Below are 14,526 nucleotides of genomic sequence, written 5' to 3'. Positions count from 1 at the left end.
ACCATCTCTCCAGTTGTCATCACTGGAAAGTCATTCCACCATCCCCTGGGCTTAAAGAATCTCCCTCTACAAAAGCCCCTTCCAAGGACTGTTTCTTTGCTTTTCTTCACATTTCTTGAGTTTTCTGAAAGTACGGCTTCCACCTCCACAACTCAACCCAGTAAGCTTCTGTCCCAGCTTCTCCACATCAGTTAGTCAAAATCAAACATGAACTATTTCACCAAATGCAATCTCTGTAACTGACACAAAACCATCTTCCTTAAAATACACTCTGGGCTTGTCTTCAGAGAGATCCCATTCTCCTAGTCCCCTCCTGCCAAGAGGCAAATCTATGTGACAACTGATCCCTGGTCCCTTCTATTGAAATTCTTATAGGAAATCCCATGCAGTATCAATATAAACTATGTGCAAAAAATTCCCAACCTGTCTGCTCAGCCTAAATCCCTTTTGGTCTCTCAAATTTCTGTTTATACAGTTTTACGAAATGTCTGAGAAGCACCTCAAACTTAACGCAACCAAACCCAAATGCTTTCTGTCTTCCTTCAAGCCTTATTCTCTCCAAATTCTCATTTTCTCAGTAATTGGCCTAGATGCTCAAGTAAAAAAATGAACCCTTTATTTTGATTCCTTTTTTTTAAATCTACTATCGAATTTAGTCACCAATCTATTTTCAAAAACATCTCCTAAATCTGTCACTTTTTTCCATCTTTAACACAATGGCTGTCCACATGATAATTTCTCATTTGAACAACTAAATTCTGTAATTTTAACTGAAGATGTCGTTTCAGAGTCACCCGGTACTTCCCATATCCCTGTCTCCTTTCAGCAGCCAGAGCACACTAATAGCATTCAGTCTCAACTACCAACAATTGGTTCTTAGCAAGTAGAAAATTATTATATATTATAAAAGTCTATGATCCTCCGAAGCAGCTCAAGTTTAACCAACAAAATTTAATTTCCTAGTATATAAGAAGTACCTTCCTGTCAAGGAAAATTAAGCTCTTAAATAATTGCTTTCTTCTAAGAGATTAAGAAACAAAAGGGCCTTTTGTCTTTTTGTTGATGTTGTGAAACAAGGTTTCCCTCTGGGTTTCAGCCTGGTCTGGAGCTCACTAGGTATCCCAAACTGGCCTCAAACTCCCAGCAGCCATCTGGCTTCAGCTCCCAAGCTCTGAGATTAACAACATGAGCCATCATGCCCATCTGAGAGACAGACACTATTCTACAATCATCATTTTAATGACTTGCATAGAATTCACTCTAGAATGAGACCGAAGCATTGTGACTTGGATTTAAGCCCTACAGAACCCAGCTTAAAGGACTTCACAGTTTCTCTTCAATGCTATGATAAATTCCATACAGCCACCCTAAAGATGTTCACATCCTAACCTAGTTACCGATGGTGGTGGGCCAAGTTGGCGCTGGGAATTGAACTCTGGTCCTCTGGAAGAGCAGTCCATGCTCTTAACCCCTGAGCCATCTCTCCCATTCCAGTTCTATGCCCAATGGCACAAACCTTTGCTTGCTAACTTGCTTGCTAGCTTGCTTGTTTGTTTAAGACAAGATCTCATGGTGTAATTCTGCCTGGTCTGGAACTTGTTTTTTAACCAGGATGACATTGAACTGCCTCTCCCTCCCTAGTGCTGGGATGTCATGAGGCCACCATATTAGCTACACCTAGAATTTTGATGCCACCTGCCCCCTCTACCTGGAAGGCTCTGACACTCATCTTTGTCCTTCTGACAAAGATTTTGTCTTCTGAGTAAGATTGCTCCTTCTGGGCCTTCATGACCCAAGGAAAATGTCAGATTCTGAGACATACTCTCCCGAGTCAGACAAACCTGCAATAATCATATAGTTCTTGTCATCCCAAATGCCTATTCGCCATTTAATACCAATCATGCCTTTCTCCTCCGCTAAAAATCTAAATTCTGCAGGAGTAGCCAGTGATCTGTGGACCACTATAGTCCTAACTTGTAGGGAAATGGCCAGCATGCATCAGATTTGATGAATAGACCGTATAGGTGGTAAGGGAAAGAAAGGCCCTGCTGCTCCTTAGTGAACAGAGAAGAACAGCCCAGAGACAAAAAGGGATGTTCAGCTGTGGACTGAGCATACATCACTGAGGGAGTCGACACTGGTGTCAGCTCCCAGGTCCCCAGAGATGTGGCTGGAGATGCTAATTTGATCACCCAAATCCAGAATAGGGAAAACTCATGCGATGTGAGCCGGGAGCTATGAATGAAGTCCAGGAACCTGCAGACAACCACAAGGACGACCCCAAAGGAAAGCAAGCTGTCACAGCAACTTGGTGAGTTTAATTTCATAAGGGAAGAGGCTGAGCAAATTATAGAAATTTCAAAAATAAAAATTAAAAACTCATTGGCTTGCTGGTCGGGACCTCTATAAACATGGTGGAAATAGATTCATCTGAAATTGGACCCAGAATTTTCGATGAGTGTAGGGCAAGGGGGTAAAGGAAAACATAAAGGCAGACTTTCAGGAAGCTCAGCTGAAAGGCAGGAAGTGAGCATGCAGCTAGAGGCCAGTGTGGGCTGACAGCACAGTTTGAGCCTGGCCCTGTTTGTGTTGGAAGTCGGAGCCTCCGTGTAAATATTTTAAATGCAAATTAGCTGTCCTGCATAGTAGTACAGATCCGTAATCTCTGGCCACTGGAGGCTAAGGAGGAACAGTTTGTGTTAAGACTGATCTGAGATACTCAGCAAACCCCTTACAAAAATCTTACAAAAAGATAATAAAACTACTTTTGTTGTTGTTGTCGTTGTTGTTGTTGTTGTTGTAGTTTTATTTATTTTTTTGTTGTTGTTGTTGTTGTAGTTTTATTAAAGACAGAGTCTCACTGTGTAGCCCTGGCTGTCCTGAAACTCACTTATATAGGTCAGGCTAGTCTCAAATTCACATAAATCTGCCTGTCTCTGCCTCCTGGGTACTGGATTAAATGCATGCACCACGACTCCCGCTATCTTTAAAAATAATAATAATAAACAAAATAAATGGGAGTAAGGATAATTTTCACAAAGTAACTGAAGGGAGCACACGCCTTTAATCCAAGCATTGCAGAGACAGAAGCAAGTAAATCCCTGTGAGTTCAAGGGCAGCCCCGTCCACATAGGGAGAACCATGTCATAGAAAAAAATAATTTTAGTTAATTAATTGGGAAATAAAGTATGAACTTGGGTGACTCAAAGTTGGGAGTTGACATAGTACCTGACAGCTGACATGCTACCTCTGTCCTCCTGGTATTAGAGGAAGGACACTGTGAAAAAGATACCATTTAAAGACCTGTATTCCCATGGTCCTCAGCTCCTAGCTAGAAGACATTGGCCATCTTCCTTGAAGGCAAGAAAGACTCTGCCTCACATTTCTAGCCAAACCAATGTGAGTGGTGCTGACATTCACTACAAGACTTGGTGCTGAGAAGGTGGAGCCGCTTCTCCCCTTCACTTTCCACCAGCTGGGTGGGGCTGAAAGCAAAACTGAAGAGAGGACTACATGGTACTCAGAAGGCTCCCTGGAGTCTTCGCAAGGGAAGAAAGCCATATATGCCAACCAAAACTACACAGGAGAATGAAATGAGCTTGTCCTGGAGCCTGGGTCTATTTTCAGATCCCTCTGTTACAACAGTTTAGTCTGCTCCAACCACTAACAATTATGAAATGCATTGGGTCGAAAGGCTCAAGATGATGCTGAAAGGGAAAACTGTAGCAAGAAATTAGAAGCAGGAGAATGAATGGTAAATTCCAGTCGGGCACTAGTTACAGAGTGAGACTAGAGCGAGACTGTGTCTTAAGACAATAAGGAAATGGAGAAGGGCTCTGTGGTGTGAAAGTCAGGTGAGAGACAGGGGCAGTTCCTGGTTAAAGCAGGCCATGAAAATTTCTAGGAGTCCATGATTTACAAGACTGTGCTCACTGTCAGGAGCCCAGATGAAAGAGAGGAAAACAGGTGGATACCAAGGTGAGAGTTGTTTACACATCTGTCAAACCTAAGAAGTTTGTAACAATGTCATGGGTTCCTAAAGTCAAATCCAAAGAAAACTATGGAGTCACCAAGTAGAGAGAGGGAGTGGGGGGAGCTGACACATGCATGCCTGTAATCTCAGCACGCAGGGGACGAGAGGAGAGCAAAGAGGTCAAGTCTAGCTTGGGCCACAAACAGATGAAGGCCATGGACCACCACATTTCCATCTCAAAAAAGCAAAGAAAGAAAGAAAGAGAGAAAGAGAGAAAGAGAGAAAGAAAGAGAGAGAGAGAGAGAGAGAGAGAGAGAGGAAGGAAGGAAGGAAGGAAGGAAGAAAGAAAGAAAGAAAGAAAGAAAGAAAGAAAGAAAGAGGGAGGGGAGGGAGGAAGGAAGGAAGGAAGAAAGAGAGAGGAAGGGAGGGACAGAGGGAGGAAGGAAGGAAGGAAGGAAGGAAGAAAGAAAGAGAGAGAGAGAGAGAGAGAGAGGGAGGGAGGGAGGGAGGAAGGAAGGAAGGAAGGAAGAAGGGAAGGAAGGGGTGGGGAATAGCAGAAGAAATAGAATTATCTCATATCTTTCTTCACAGAGATTTCCAGGTCTCTATCAAACCAAAAAGAAGCTCCGTGCCTTTGAATGAGTAGCTGGTTTTCTCTGATCTCCACTGGTCCTTTGCACCACAGGATTCACTGCTGATCTGTGAAACAGGAGTTAGAGTGCATGGCACAGAACCTGAAAACAAGCAGTTGCCCAGTAACCTCTTCATGGGGACTAAACCTGAGGAAGGGTCTTGTGATGGTTGGTAAAGAGACGTTTAGATGAACCCTATGAGCACAGGCCTTCGGGGAGATGGAAGGCGTTTTCCTCCAGCAGGAAAAGCCACATCCAGGAAGGCTAGAGAAAGAATTTCCAAGGGCACACACAGTCTGAGGAAATGTCAGGCTAGGGTCCAGAGGGAAGCAGAACCATGGGCAAGACTAGAGGCTTCCACATACACAGGACAAGAGTAATACTCTTGTTTTCTGTGGGCTTCAAATCCCTGAAGTATAGCTACCTCAATATACACAGGGGGAAACTGCTGAAGTCCTGCTTCCATAACCTCAGGCTTGCTCTGACAACGTAAAAGCTTCTCCTTGGTCAACTTTGACCTCATCTCCTCTGTCAGCTTTGACCTCTTCTCCTGTGTCATCTTTGACCTCACCTACATAAATGGTCACTGAGTTTCTGTTCCCTTAGAATCCAAGGAACTTGGAGGCTGGAAAGAAGGCTCAGCAGTTAAGAGCGCTTGCTCTTGTGCTATTGAGAGTTTATTTATAAATATAAAACTTATGTGTGTCTTTTATCCCGGAACTAAATGGTCAGACGTGGGGTTTAAACGCTGGGATTAAATAATTTCTACAAAACACACACACACACACACACACACACACACACACACACACACACACACACACACACACCATACATACATGCACAAAAATAAAATTTTAAATTAACTTTAAATGATAGCAATAAAGCAACACTTCTCACTTGGAGAGGGAAGGAGGAAGCTTCAGGAAATTGGGAGCTAGGGTTGAGGACCTGCAATGGTGGAACAGAAGAGAGAGCACTGACTGGCAAGAGGCAGCCATAGAAATGACGTAGGTTTAAAGAATTCTACTTACTCCAACCTAGACAGAACCCAGTGAGCGCGGGGGAATCCAGAAGCAAACCCAGAGGTGTCCTGAACTCCAAGACAAATTCTTAGATTTGATGCCACAGGACGGACTGGAGAAGCCCAGGAAGGGTGGAGCAAAGAGGGCCATGATCAAAGGCACTTGTGACCTTGTTACAATGCCATGAAACATCCTTTATTTATTCAGTTTAAGCGAAAGGAAAAGGACCACTGAGAACCCAGTGCTCTAAACCATTGTTTTCGTCGCTTTGAAATAACATTCAGAAGCCTATTGGGTTATGCTGACATACAATGGCATTAAATCTTAACCAAATGTTTTCAAAGCTCTTTACATTGAACACAACTTTCCCTCCTCACAGGTACAGAAGCAGCCGAAATGCCCAAATTGCCCTAGCAACCACCTGCACGCAAGCGCAAGGGAATAATTCCAGTTGTCAATCACAAGTCTCTCTCTCCACTGTCACAAAGCCTTATCAGAGGCACTCTTGTCTGACAGCACCAGCGTCCATAAATCTTATATAACTGGCTTCTCCGTTATGGTTTTTGAGGTCTCCTTTCCCTACCAATGAAAACCAGTCATAAAGTTACATACACGGGCAGTCAAAGATAAGGGTCCCCCAAAAGAATCACCATCTAAAGTCATTACCCAAAACATACCCAGACTATATTGAGAGTATCTCACTGTTGAGAAATACATTAGTATTCAAGTTTGCCTGAATAACTTAAAGATGTTCCAAATAATGTAAAATTGTCACTACAGATAGACAAAAAAACACTGTCCCTGTATTCAAAGCACTCCTGACACCAAGTGAATAGGTTTTTTTTACACCACACTTCCAGTTTTGTGGCAACACCAAGTAATATTTTTCTTGTTGTGTCTTGGTTTTTCTGTCTGGTTGAGTGGTTTGTTTTAGTTTTTTGAGACTGGGTTTCTGTGTATCCGTGGCTATCCTAGAACTCACTTTGTAGACCAGGCTAGTCTTGAACTCAGAGATCTACCTGCTTCTCCTGCTTCTGCCCACAGAGTGCTGTGATTAAAAGCGTGTGAAACCACTGCCCAGGTTTTGTTTTTGCTTTTTGAAAGAATCCCTTAATTTAACTCAAATCCTGATTAACTGCCTGTAATAGCACAGAGCTCTTTAGTTAAGAGTTCAGTTGCACAAACCAACCACACACATACACACACACACACACACACACACACACACACACAAATACTTCAGACAGTGAGCACACAATTGACTTCCCAGATTACCTACCCCTCCTCCAACTGTCTACCAACCTAGAATTCCCAAACCTTTTCAAGTTTGGTAACAAGGCTATATAATAACTCTCTGATTCGTGGAAATGCCTTTTTAAGCCTGTCGTAAAGATAGCATAAAGAATAAAAACAATTCGAGCATGATGTGGCATGCCTTTGATTCCAGCAGAGGCAGGCAGATCTCTGTAAATTCCAGGCTTCCAAGCCAGCCTGATCTACATAAGTTCCAGGCCAAGGATACGATAGTGAAACTTATCTCAAATTAGAGAGGGAGGGGGGGGGATAATATAAAAGTTAGATAAACCTGAAATAAAGAAGTGCATGGTTCACTAAGGAAGCAGGGCCAAGGAGTTTCCTCCTCTCTCTCCTCCCATCCTTCAAATATTCTGAAATTCAGGCTTTCCTAGCCCATGATTTAGGGTTTTAGGAGAGCTCCATTTGGGGCGCAGGACCATCAGACCTTTGCTTTCATGATCATCTCTAACCTGTCTCTCTTCCCAGAAGTCAAAAGTGCAGCGGAAGTTCCAACTCTGACCTCAGCAGCGAAGCCTTGAGCAACCAGCTCCCATGCCTGAAGCAAGCTACTGACTACCTCAGGAATGTGCAAAAGTGTCCTCAACCTAGAAATCAAGACTCTTAGACCTTCCAGGGTCAGAAACAGACACTAGGTGCTTCTTACATTTTGTTAGGTCCAGTGGTCTCGAGAACTGGCATTGTACGTGTTTTGCACTGCACCCAGCTCCTGTATTCTGTTATTTCAAAATATAGCAATAAATGTTTCATTCAGAAGAACTAAAATGTACTAGATAATTCTTCTCTTCGATTTTAATAAGCTAACCAAGGCTTCACCAATAAGAACCACCACCCATGCTTTGCTGCACAAGGCATCTGATGTTGGGAGAATCAAAAGAAAATTCTTAACATTGAAAGGGGAAGCAAGTATATAGATAAGGTTGGGTGTGGTGGGTCTGAGTTCTAGGCCAATCTGGTCTACACTGCTAGTTTCAGGCCATCCAGGGCTGTATATTGAGTTCCTGACTCAAATCCTGGGATTAAAGGCAAGTATCTCTCTACACCCTGCTTCGTCAGCAGCTCTTGCTTTCTTCAGCGACTCTTGAGAGAAATCTCTGGCTTCAGGATATAAGAAAAGGTCTATCCTAAAGTTAGACATTTCCTAGCTTGCAACAACCTTGATTCTTTTCTTTCTCCAGAGAAGCTGCACCCATCAACCATACACCTATGCTATCTATCCATCGTGCCGCCTATTCAAAAACGAGGCACCATAATAAGCCCATCATGAAGTACATCCTTTATGACCTAGAGCAATAACAGTTCCTCTTCCTATAAACTGCCTACGTATTTTCTTCTTCTCTCAAAGTAATAAAATGCAGTGCTGCTTCCCTGGGCATTTAAAACCTACTTCAAAGCAAGGCATGATAGCACATGCTTATAATCTTGGTATTTGAGAGGCTGAGGCAGGAGGATTTCCATGACTTCAAGACTAGCCTACGTACCAAGTTTGGACCCATATGGACTCCTAAAATGATGGTCCTTTTTTTTTTTTTTTTTTCTTTGTCTTTAGGCTGTTTTAAGTCTGTTGTCAGTGGCACTCTTTTCAACATCAACTTGTCCACCACACATTCAGCCATTAACAGTCATCCGTAGGGTGAGGTCAGAGATAAACTTCTGAGAAATTTCTCATTAGGTGATCTCTCATTCTGAGAAACATCACAGAATCTACATAAACTAAAATGGCTTACACCTCACTAAGCAACTAGGACCATACTTACATATGTAGTTGATTAAAATGATGTTCTGTAGCACCTGAAAGCATGTTTTATTTCACTAAGCAAACACGTCATACGTTAATCAAAAACAGATAACAGTAATTTTCCTTTATCTACAACTTATTCCTGTGTAATGGCGCACACTGCCGCATAATTCTTTTTTTCCTTTTTTTTAAATTTATTTAATACTTAATAATAATTCTTTGGTTTCCAGGCAAACATCCCCCTCCCCTTCCTTATGGGTGTTCCCCTCCCAACCCTCCCCCCATTGCCGCCCTCCCCCCAACAATCTAGTTCACTGGGGGTTCAGTCTTAGCAGGACCCATAATTCTTCTTTTAAGAAGCCAAATGTAGCGCCTGTAAAATTCCTAGTACTTTCTGAATTATTGCTTCTGCACTTGGGGTAGCCTTTATAGTCCAGGCATCGAGCAGAACGAATCAAGTTTCAGAAAACATCACCATGTTCCAAAAATAAAGTAAAGAAATTAGATAATGGTCTGGAAATTGTTCCCTCTTCTAATCACCACAGCTGCCACTTGCCCTCCCTCTGTGTGACATACAAAACCTAAATTACCTGGATAGCTGTATTTGCTTTTTCAGTACAAAAGAAAAATAGGAGGAAGGATGCTAACATTTTAGTGTTTCTTGCTTCTGGGGCGCATTACTAGTGATTGTAGATCTGCTATATACATACCATTACCTATATTTTGCCTATGAGACTTAGTAAGTTTGAGCATGTTCCCTAAAGCCTTCTGTTTCTTAGACTCAGATACATTGTTCCAGATTAGCCACTGCTGGAGAAAACCTTTGTGGGAGCCTATTACAAAGCAGACACCATTCCAGGTGCTAGTCAAAACTTACAACCGGCTATGGACGGACATAAATGACCACCCACAGTAATGTAAGAATTCTATCAGTATGTCAACATGACTTATCCACAATGGCCATCAAATCTTTTTGATTGTCTATAAATGACATTAGTTACAAGGCTCAGCAGCAGGGTATGACATCCACTGAGAACTGCTAGCTCTGTGTCCTTCTTATTAACAGCGAACCATGCAACTGCCTTCCCAACGCTGCCTAGAATGACTTACTTATAAGGTGCCTATGTGACTAACGCTCTCAGAAAGAAAAGTTCTAACAATTTTGCCTCTCATCCCAAGTTCTCTTTTACATTATTCACTGAAGGGTTGGATTGCTAAAATAAAGGAAGTGTGCTCTTTTGACTAATGTCCCTATGAGAAACACAGGGAGGTTTCAACACATTCATCATTAAGGCCCTAGAGACAGCACATGCTATCCATTGGGCAACAGCACCCAGGCCTCATATCCTGATCAATAGCTCCCAAGAAGTCCCAGGTCCCAGAGCGGCCAACAATAGCACTTTCCACCTTCAAAAAGGAAACTCTAAGACTCCCAAACTTGGAAATACATGCAAAACACAAAGTTTTGCTTTAAGTAAACAGGACATTAATTTACCAACTTCCTTCTCTCACCTACTTGTATGAATTGACAAATGTAGCTTTTAACTGTTTCTGTAGCATCCTCCCGGGGTATTTATTTCTTGTGACACTTAGATGCCCCAGTCACTGAGATTTTATGAGAACTTGTGTTGCTTGAGGAAGGCTGTTTCAGGAGTATATATTTCTTCCTACGGGGTGAAGGATGATCCAGGGGCCATCACCTGCTAAAAGCCTTACAGCTGCAGCACTCAGCAAACTTTCTTTGGCAAGTCTCAAGTTGCTTTGTGGAGAGTGGAGGCTGTTGCCTGTGTACACTTTGCATTTCCTCCTGGGCCAGTCACACCCTGGCAACTGAGTTTCTCAAAGCCTTCTCGCCCTTGCAAAAGGGTTTTCCCCCGCCTTACCACAGAAGGAAAGCAGCAGCCTCCTCACTAGACTAGCCACATTCACAAGTTAAAAGTTTGCATAAAGTTTCATTGATGTGGGAACGCCCTGCCTCCAGCTAGGTAAAGTGTATCACAAATGTATTCCAGTCTAGCCTAACCCTGAATGAGAATCATGCTCCTCCTCCGTTGGTGGGAACAAATTCTCAGTCTTACCCCAGTTTCCCGCCACCACCACCTCCACCTCCGCCACACCGCAGCCCCAGAGTCACACAAGTCAGAGAGGGACCACTTCCTCCTAGAAGCCAGAGCAGAGTAGCTGGTCGCCAGGACGCACACACCTGAGATCGGTCGTCACACGCCAGGGGTCGGCGAGCAGGGAAGTCAGGAACCTCCAGCTAGAACGGAGTCAGTCGGCCTCACGGAGAACCAGAGTGGCCTTGAGCTCGCGGCGAGCGCGCGGGGATGTCACCGGGTCAGGCGGGGCCACGGTAATCCGACCCGCCCGCCGATGCCCCTCCCGGCCACTTCCTCCTCCCCTCGTGCGCCTCCGCCTCCCCGGGGGATGATCCGGCGACTCAGCCACCGCCTGCGCCGCGACACCCGGCCCGGGCTCCTTAGCCCGGCGGGGATACGCGGAAGTGCAGCCGGTGGGGAAGGGCGGCTACAGACCCCGAGCTCTGGGCCTCGCAGGGACGTGGGCTGGCCATGCCCAGGGTTTCGACCCTGCCCAGAGCCCCGGCGGAGCGCGACTCCATACCCTGCCACTCCTCGCCAGCTGGAGAAAAGACCAGAGGGCTGAGCTAGGCCGGGGAAGCCGCCGTGGTGTCGGGTTTCTGTCCCTCCCCACGCGGGCCACTCCTGCCATCTGTCCGGGAGGAGAACGTTCCCCCCACCCCCGCCTGCTGCCCGCCCGGGTTGCCTTACCTGATCACGCGTCGCGCGCCCTCAGATCCGGCGTCCCCTCCTCCGCGCCTCCCAGTCGCCAGGCTTCCCTGGGCCTAGAAAGGCGTCTAGGAGTCGGGGGACCCTAGGGACTCGGCCTGCAGCTCTCGGCCCGGATACCCCAGCGGGGCTCTCCAGGCCTCTAGACCCCGGGCCTGAATGTTAGCACGCGGGACCCGCACAGAAGACCAAACCCAATTAGCAAGAGTGGGATGCTGAGCGCTGACCCAGCGGGCTGGGCCTTGTACAGGTGGGGGGAGGCGGAGATCCCAGGCTGCCGAGCCACAGGCTTCCCACTTGCACCCCCTCCCAACCCGACCCTGCCCACTGAGCATGCCCAGCTCACTTGTTGCAACTACAAGGGTTGGGCAAACCCAAGGGTACCCAAGGAAGGCTCAGGTTGGGTTCCGAAAGATCCCACTTTTTAAGACTTTAGATCCTGAGATCATGGTGTTGGAAAGTGTGCACAGACTGATCCGTAAAGCTCCTCACGCCAAATTAGTGAAGGAAATTGTAGCAGTGTTTAATAAACAATTACTAAGTCACGTATTTGGTATTCTTAAACACTGTAGAATTCCTACAGGTAACTCACAGAAACTCGTGGGGTCTCAAACTCACAGTAACTTCTGGGAGACAAACGCACACTGTAAAGACAAACAACTTGTTCCTGGCCTTGGACACGTTAAAATTTAGGAACTAAAAACTATCAACGCCAAGTTCAGAAGCTCTATAAACCACTGAATGGGTTTGGAATGAGCCTGGAAATCCTTAGCATTTAAAATGTGCCTTTCACAGTACAGCTATGGTGCCTGGTACAGCAGCATCTGAGAACTTGAGAGAAATGTAAATTATCTAAGCGACACACTACCTGAGTCACAATTGCTGAGTCTGAGCTCCAGACCTAACCAAGCATTCCAGAGATCCCGATTCACACGAAGGGTAGAGAGCTGGTGTCCAAAACCTCGGTCCTAAAGGATTCTAGTTTGGGAGCCCTAGTAGTAAGCCATTGACTTTCAAGTTTTCTTGTTTTTCAGATTGCAGACTTTAACTTAGAAGTACGATGTGTTTCTCAACAAAGAAGTAGGTCAAAATCAGGCGCCCATGCCATCTTCCCACTAATTCACCTAAAAGATTTCAGTTCTTGGAAATGGAAACCATTCAATCATTCACTTCCGCATTCTGCTGCCTATAAATGATGTTTAAATGTTCCTTGGTTTTAGATGAATGCTTAAGTGAATCGTGTGTTTCAGGCCCAGTTGTGTCAAGCCCTCCTGCACTAACTACTCCACAGAGTGATTCAGCACTCTGAAACCCATGAGCAGCCCTCAGACCTGGGCATAATTTGGTTGAGAGAGGGGATAGAGAAAAACCAGAAGCACTGGGTAGCATTGCACTTGATAAAGATGGGCGCCAGAACCAAAAAAGAGCAGAATAGGAAGCATCCAATAGGATTCACCAAGACCCCAAAAGGAAAAAGATATGTCTACGTGGGAACACGGTAAAGAGCCGGGAAGCCACCCGGAACGATGCACATTGTCTTTTGAGTCCTCTTTGTCAAAACCACTGCATCTTGGCATTGTTCTTGTGTGTATCACATTTCATATCTACCAGTGCTTTGAATCAAAGAAGCAAAAATAGAGAGGAAAATGTTCTCCAGCAGATGTATTCATGAATGAAAACAACTGCTTGATTCTAACTGCTCAGATCACAACTAACTTAGAACATGTTTTAAAAAAAAAAAAAAAAAAAAAAAACGAACTGGCACATCCTTAATCCCAGCTGCCTGGAGACAGAGGATGGTCATGAACTCAAGATCAGTGTCGTCTACACAGCAAGTTTCAGGACAACCAGAGCTACAGTGAAGCCTATATCTGAAAAAAGAAAAGAAAAGGTTGGGGGGGGTTGGGAGTGACAACATTTTTAAGTGAACAACCGCTAATCTCAAAACGTACAGGTTTAAGGTAACTATTTTAAAATATAACAGAAATTTATAAAATCTAAAGAGTATTCTTTACTACTCTTTACTTACTCTGTTCTGTTTGGTTGATTGACTGGTTTGTTTTTAGAGACTGGGTCTCTAAACTCACTCTGTAGACTTAGAATTAACTCTGTAGACCAGGCCGGCCTAGATCTTACTGGCCTCTGCCTCTGGCGTGCTGAGAGGAAAGGCATGTGCCACCACATCCCGTGGCTCCATCAATATTTTCTAAGGGGTAGAACATATATAAAGCCATACTCCCTCTCAGTCTAACATGTAAGGCTTTAAGCATTTTTAAGTTTGTGAGTACCTGATTCGGCATTTGTTCAACCTTCTTATCTCTGCCCAGGTATCTCGCTTTTATTATCATAAAAATTCCACTGAAGGCTATTAGCCCAAATGCTTGAATTACCCTAGATGCCTAGAACAAATGAAACTCAAGACGGATGATCAAAATGTGAATGCTTCACTCCTTCTTTAAAAGGGGAACAAGAATACCCTTGGCAGGGAAGAGAGAGGCAAAGATTAAAACAGAGACAGAAGGAACACCCATTCAGAGCCTGCCCCTCATGTGGCCCATACATATACAGCCATCCAATTAGACAAGATGGATGAAACAAAGAAGTGCAGACCGACAGGAGCCGGATGTAGATCTCTCCTAAGAGACACAGCCAGAATACAGCAAATACAGAGGCGAATGTCAGCAGCAAACCACTGAACTGAGAATAGGACCCCCGTTGAAGGAATCAGAGAAAGAACTGGAAGAGCTTGAAGGGGCTCGAGACCCCAAAAGTACAACAATGCCAAGCAACCAGAGCTTCCAGGGACTAAGCCACTACCTAAATACTATACATGGACTGACCCTGGACTCTGACCTCATAGGTAGCAATGAATATCCTAGTAAGAGCACCAGTGGAAGGGGAAGCCCTGGGTCCTGCTAAGACTGAACCCCCAGTGAACTAGACTGTTGGGGGGAGGGCGGCAAGGGGGGGAGGATGAGGAGGGGAACACCCATAACGAAGGGGAGGGGGAGGGGGATGTTTGCCCGGAAACCGGGAA

At 44.8% G+C, this 14,526-nt stretch overlaps 1 protein-coding gene across 3 annotated transcripts in view; it reads right to left on the bottom strand.

The window, feature by feature from the left end:
• The window catches only part of Gpd2 (glycerol-3-phosphate dehydrogenase 2), a 137,159-nt gene extending 123,971 nt beyond the window's left edge, over positions 1 to 13,188 (bottom strand). Inside the window, exon 1 of one of the 3 annotated variants that reach the window (XM_039104331.2) lies at positions 11,472 to 13,188. The gene's annotated coding sequence lies outside the window, so the exon portion shown is untranslated. Of the gene's footprint in view, positions 1 to 10,885; positions 11,045 to 11,471 lie in introns of those variants that run through there. The other 2 variants (XM_039104334.2, NM_012736.2) reach the window with 2 other exon arrangements.
• Positions 13,189 to 14,526: the final 1,338 nt, after the last annotated feature.

Source organism: Rattus norvegicus, chromosome 3 (assembly GCF_036323735.1).
Source record: "Rattus norvegicus strain BN/NHsdMcwi chromosome 3, GRCr8, whole genome shotgun sequence".
NCBI classification, from domain to species: domain Eukaryota; kingdom Metazoa; phylum Chordata; class Mammalia; order Rodentia; family Muridae; genus Rattus; species Rattus norvegicus.
The sequence above is the reverse complement of the archived record's forward strand: the minus strand, read 5'-3'. Positions and strand labels throughout refer to the sequence as shown.